This window comes from Coffea eugenioides, chromosome 2, assembly GCF_003713205.1.
Source record: "Coffea eugenioides isolate CCC68of chromosome 2, Ceug_1.0, whole genome shotgun sequence".
NCBI lineage: Eukaryota > Viridiplantae > Streptophyta > Magnoliopsida > Gentianales > Rubiaceae > Coffea > Coffea eugenioides.
Genome location: NC_040036.1, coordinates 29,407,101 through 29,413,789, shown reverse-complemented (window position 1 = coordinate 29,413,789; position 6,689 = coordinate 29,407,101).

Genomic DNA, 6,689 nt, shown 5'->3' with positions numbered 1-6,689 from the left:
TTTTTTTCTCTTTTCTTTTTCTCTCTTTCTTTCTTCTTTTTCTTTCTTTCTTTCTTTCTTTCCTTCTCTTCTTCCCCGCTGCCCTGCTTTCCTTTTCTTTTATTTCTTCTTTCGGCTGCCCTCCATCCTCCGCACACCACCAAGCACGACAGCCCACACAGCGGCGAGCTCACTCCGCGCGTCTCCGCCACCACCACGCGAGCACCACCAGCTTGCCACCCTCTCGACCACCTCCAAGCTCCAAGTTTCCTGTCCTTTTGCGCGCTCAGCTGCTGACTAGCCGCCATCCACCACCGGCTACCCACTTGCCGCACGCCGCTGACCAGCTGCCATCGCCGCCGCCTCCGTTCCAAGCTTCATCCCCGCCACCTCCACTCACCAGCGCCTTTGACCACCGCCTGCCCACGCTCCACAGCCGCGGCCACCACCGCGCGCCACCTCCCTCTTCTCTCTCCCGCGGCCATCATCAGCTCCGCCTCAGCTCACGCCAACCTCCAGTAGCTCCATCGCCACCACCTCCTTGCCGCGCGTCACAACCTGCCCAAAATTGGCAGGTGGAGGTATTCCAATTTCACCTTGATTAGTATTTCTCTGGTCCTTAAATTACTGGATTTTGCACATTTTTTGTGGGTTTTGTGATGGCTGAAGCCAGTAAGTAATTTGGGCATTTTCTGGGTTTCATTATAAGGGTGGAATTACGTTTCTTTGCTGCTCCATTTGGGGGTATTTTCTGGTATTAATTACATTGTTGAGCATTGATTGGGTTTTATCTACTCAAGGCCTCTATTTTCATCTGTGGGGATCACATTTGAGTGGGCCATTTGATTTAGTTCTTCCCTATGCGTGCACCAGTGGTATTGGTTGTGGTGGTTTGCCTAAAATTTATTAATCTTATGCGATTGCCTACCTGATTGACTGCTGGGATTAAACTGTTGTCCGAACTCTGAACTGTGGTTGCTGGAATTGCCTGTTTGCTGGGACTCTTAAAATTCTTAAGGTTTGGTCACTTGAAGTGGGTAATTGAATGACCAATTTGTGACATTCGTTGAGTTTCACTTGCTCCAATTAGTTGAATTCATTGCTCTGTTGGGGTCCCTGTTGGTATCACTTGAGTTCTGCTTTGTTAGTTTCTGTATCGTGCCCCTTTATCTTATTTTGATTAAATTGGAGACCCAGTGCATTGGGTTATGTCCTGCAACTGATTTGCCTAGTCTGATAAAACTGTCATTTGTTTAGGCTCTTGGAGTACTATCTGGTGTTGTTTGTATCTCTTAGTGGATTCGGTTGGCTCTTTGATTTAATTTGTCCCTGTGCGCTTACCAGTGGCACTGGCGTTGGTAATTGTTTAACATTTGTTAATCCTGTGTTGTTGGTTGACCAATTGATCGAGTTGTGACTACTGGGCATTTGTGATTGAATCGTTTCTGTCCAACCTGTGATTGAGTTGTTTTGGATAAAGCAGGAGGTCATTTAGGCATTTTCTGGGGGTACTTTTTGGACAGAATTGGGTTTAATTGCTGCCATAGTGGGGAGATTTTCTGCTATTTATTCATTTGTTGGCCGCTTGATTAATTTTTTTCCCTGTGACTCACCAGTGGTACTGGTTGAGATCTTTTCCCTATCGTTGTTGCTGCTATTTGAAGATACTTGCTTATTTTAAAGTTTAAGTTCTTGTGATTGAGTCGCTGCCGTTGAATTTAATTCTTTCCTGTCTGTGCACCAGTGGTACTGGTTGCAGTGTTGCTTTCCATTTCTTAATCCTCTGTGCCAGACTACCTATTTGATTCTTGAGTGTTGGTTCCTGAACTGTTGCTGGAGTTACCATTTTCTTGGGTCAATTGCTGATTTTGGCAGGTTGAATTGGGGAATGGACTGTCCAATTGGAGGCAGCTGTTACTATTTTGGGACCAATTGTGTCTATTTTGCTGTGATTTGTGTCTAATTGTGGGTAATTTGCTTGTTAAATTGGGAGGTGCCTATAACGCTTAAATTTGCTTATTGAAGTTAGTTGCCTCTGATTGCCTTGTTTAGGAGCATTTTATCCTTTTGGTTTCCTTTACTAAGCTATTTGGAGCACTTGCTGCATGATTGGACTGCCTTGATTCTGAATTTGACTACATTTGGACCACAGGGGCTCATTGATTGCATTTGTTATTAGTGTTCAGGTATTCGTATAACCTGTGGGTGATTGAATTGTGCCTATTGTTCATTGGGTTGGTTTTAAACAAAAAAATTGTTATTACTTTGAAATTCCTGTTTCCATTATCTGTTGGCAATTGTAGTCCCTTGTGATTAGAGTGACATCTAGAGATCATGGTAAGGCCAAGATCCGCTTCTAGGTTTAGGACACCTAGACACTCGCAGCCTCCTCCTACCCCAGGGGCTGACGAATGGCACCAGCTCCAGATGCGAGTTGAACGACTAGCAACTCGGATGACCCACATTGACGTCAACCTGCATCACATGCGCAGAATTTGGCAGCATTTATGCCCCATGCAGGCCTTGATCCTCAATTTCCACCTGAACCGCCCCTGTTTTGATGACTTCAGGGAAGTACCGTTGCTCCTCTCTTTTCTTCTGTTGTTACATTATCACATTGAGGGCAATGTGTGACTTAGGTGTGGGGGGGTCAGTTTTGGGTGCTAGTATTTTTATTTTTAGTTTCTAAAGGTTTTTCCTTTATTTTTAGTTTGATATTTATCTCCTTTTTCGTTTATTTTCTTTTCTTTTTTTTTCCTAGTGGTTAGTCTTCATATGAATACCAAGTTTGATGCTGGATTGTTGTCTCTAATTCTGCTATTGCCAAGTTTTAGTAATAAAAGGATATCAAGTTGATGTGGTTGAGTTCAGGAACATCTCTCTGGTGAATATCAATAATTGCTTAACTTTTTCAATTTTTGGTTAACTTTTCTAGGCATAGGGAATGATTGTTGGCATTTTTCATGTGAATTGGTCCAATTATTAATTTTAGTTCTCCATGTTTGGAAATTTGAGGCTGGCTGCTGTTATTTTTGTGATATTTTCTAGTTATTGTGGTATGTTATCATAAATAAGAGGTGACTGTACTCCACTAGTTGTTACTACTGAGTAACCGGGGATCTTCACCTAAAGTGTCGATTCTCGCGTCAAAAGGTAGTAGTTACTATGAGTGCGTGGTCCCGTAGCAATTAGAGCTGAGTAACCGGGCTCCTCCATCTGTCAAATGTTGGAGTTCGCGTCAAAAGGCTCTAAGGGCTATAGACTAAGTCTTTTGTTACTCAAAAAGAAAAAAACAAAAAAAAGGGGAAAAAATAAAATAAAGATTGTGTTAGTATGTGAATAAGTCAGCTTGCCGGTTTGTGATCTTAATGTCGAGATTTTGGTTAATAGTTGGACCATTTGCTGATAAATGTGAGCAACCATTCCTTTTTCTTAGATTAGTTTGCTTTAAATTGGAGGAGTTGGTGGTTGGGAAGCTAACCGGGGTGATTTTTCTTGGATCTTAACTTGTGAAGCTTGATATATGTTTTTCTGGGTATCTTGGCAATACTGTATTTGGAGCAATAGCCATTATTAAATTTCGGTGTTCAATTGTTGTTCTCATGCTTGAGGGCAAGCATGATTCAGGTGTGGGGGGAATTGATAGGGTATAATTTGTTAGTATTTTTATTATTAATTTTCCCTTCTATCCCTGACAAATATTGTGTTAATTGCTGATATTTACTCATATTTGGTATTTGGAATCAATTTCAGGAATGAAACAGAAAACTACCAAAAAGGAGGGACTTTATGAAAAATATAGAGATTTCTAAGGGCTTCAATCCTTGGGCCCTTGAATTGGTGGGGGACCACAAGTTAGTGAAAGGCATTTGGTCATTTGGGCTTCAAAGAAAGCAACGTAGAGAGACTTGGAACAAGAAGTACTTGGGAGGCTTTGTCCACATGTGTGGGGACCACCTAGATAGCTTTTAGTCATTTTTCTTTTGTTGCTTTAAAAGGGGACAACGTACAGAAGCAAGGGATATATATCTAGGGCTTTAGTTTTAGTTTAGTTTTAGTTTAGTTTTAGTTTCTTTTCTTTCTTTCCTTAGACTGGCCTCTGACACATGCCAGGTGTTCGACAATATTCCCCAACGGGGAGATTTTCTCATGAGGCGTGGTTAAGCTTTTCTAGTCAAGGGGACAACTAAAGATTTGGTTCAACAATTACTGTGAGATCTAATTTATTTTAATTGCTTCCTTAATTTATTGGTATTTATATGTTTCCTGCTTTTAATTGTTATAGCTCGTGTGAGTGATTGAATAGATGCGCAATATTTAATTATTCATATAGGCTATTTTGCTAAGTAGGGGTAATTGAATCCGTAATTGTTCGTTATCCCTATCTCGGTAGCAACTGGCGTAATTGGGTTTATGACAGGGGAACATACGATCTAACTTAAACGAACCCTCGTAGCGTGTTTGTTAGTTAGGATTGGGCCTTTCTAATTATTAATGCAAATCTAGAAATTAAATCCTACGGTCGTACCTAGGGTTGTTTCCTGATTAGAGAAATAGTCAACGGTCGTACCTTGGCTATCGACAAATTAAGGAAGGGTTGGTTGTTTATCGCGTGCATGACAACTATAACTAATCTATTAATAAATGTGGAATTATCTGTGAATCAATGATCAGTGCCTGAATCATTTCTGAAGTGTACCCTTGGCTAGAGTTTCCCCAATCATTTCTTTTAATTAATTATTTTCTGCAGTTAATTTATTTAGTTAGCATTTAATCCAAAACCCCCCATACTTTGGACTCTAGAAGAAACGAATTGCCCCCAGTCCCTGTGGATTCGACCCTACTCACCGCTATATACAAAATCTGTATTTTTCTCGAGTAGGTATTTATTATTGCACAGGTTCGGCACCTGTCAATTTTTTATTATTGCAGACATAAAGTTATATATATTTTTTATTTTATCTAATCCTTTCTTTGGTATTTTTAATTTTATACATATATATATATATATACATACACACATGTGTATATATATATGTTGTCTTTTATATTTTTAAAATATTTAAAAATAAAATTTTGTGAGGCGTTTTGTCCCGACTGTGTGGACACAAAACGTCTTGCCCAATGCTTTCGCCTTTTAAAACATTGTTTAGAACTATTAATAGCGATATGTTTGTCTGTGGTATCTCCATTTTAAGGAGCAATTCTTATAATTATAGCAAAAAGATAAATGCATAGATTTACTATGTATATGCATTAGTTACTTTTTCCAAAATTGTGTTGGTAATATCTCGTAAAAGGGATATGATTTAACAAAATTTTCACCTTCCATCATCTGGTAAGTATTTTATGATAAAAGTCTCACCTACCAACTTACCATTCTTCAAGATTTCTAACCAAAAAAAAAAAAAAAAAAATGATGACAGCCCTTCACATCACCAGCTGTATGGAGTCTAATGTTATAGATGCGTTGGCCATAATGATAGAGAGCAACTATATGGAGTCTAATGTTCATCATGGTGAAGAAGAGGAGGCTGAAGACGATGATCATGATAAATCCATGATTGGATTCATCTACATCGATTTAGTAATGGTCTACCAGAATAGTAAGTATGGCAATTTCAAGACTACTACTATTTGTCAGCATCTTCAACTTCTATGTTTCTGTTTGAGACTTTTGAGCTATATGGCTAGTAAAGAACTGCTCTTGACCGTAACATAATCCATCCCTTAAAATTTCAATGACTAATTTGGTTTGGTGGGGTGGGGTGGGGTGGGGTTGCATTGGCTCATCTTGGAGCATGATAGATGTTAGTCAGCACGTAGATCAAGTTGATATATGCATCAGTTAGCTACTTTGGACTAGAATCACTTTGTGAACAAGATTATAAAGCATGCACCAGTGACTTTTCTGCAGTCTATCCTAAAACATCAACGACTCCAGATGGCCATGCATGTTGCATATACTGAGCCAACTGGCTTTATGCTTTCAATTTCCAAAAGGCTTTTTGAGAATTTTAAGTAATTCTAGTTTCATCCGTTCAGTTCCTTCACTGTTCTTGTATGTTTTGAACTCCCTCACAGGCCAAGACATTGTTTTCTGGGGAAAGCCAAGACAGGAGTGATGAGATTCTCTTTGGAATCCCTTGCTGCAAACCTCAGATTCGCCAACAATTGTTCTTGGCAGAAGACTTTGGAGCAGGTGTTCGCCTCAGCCTTGCATCCGGAATATCCATAGAGAGCAACCGAATCTGGAAATTAAGCAAAACATGCACTAGTGTTGTTGATTATGCATATGATCAAGAACTGTATAATTTGCCACACTTTGGATTGTGGCATCTACACTTTTGAATTTTGATGTACAGTTGTTGACTTCAAAAGAAAAGAAAAATGTGCAACTGACGGTTAAATTATTGTAATATGACTTATATCAATTGTGTTGTTTCTTGCTTCATCAGATTGTTGACTTGTAAAATTTTATTACTCTCTTAATCCCAGAATTTAAAACATTGAAACTCGGTCCAACATAGTAATCCAGAAAGATGATGGTTAACCTGAAGACAAGATTTGACATGGCCAACATTAAAAAAAGAAAATGCTGCTAAATAGATAAGAATGGGATAAAAGTATCCTAGCAATAAGGGGGGAAAAGTGAAAAAAGAACATAAAGAGTAAACATTAAGATAGCAAGCAAAATTTCAACTGCAAGA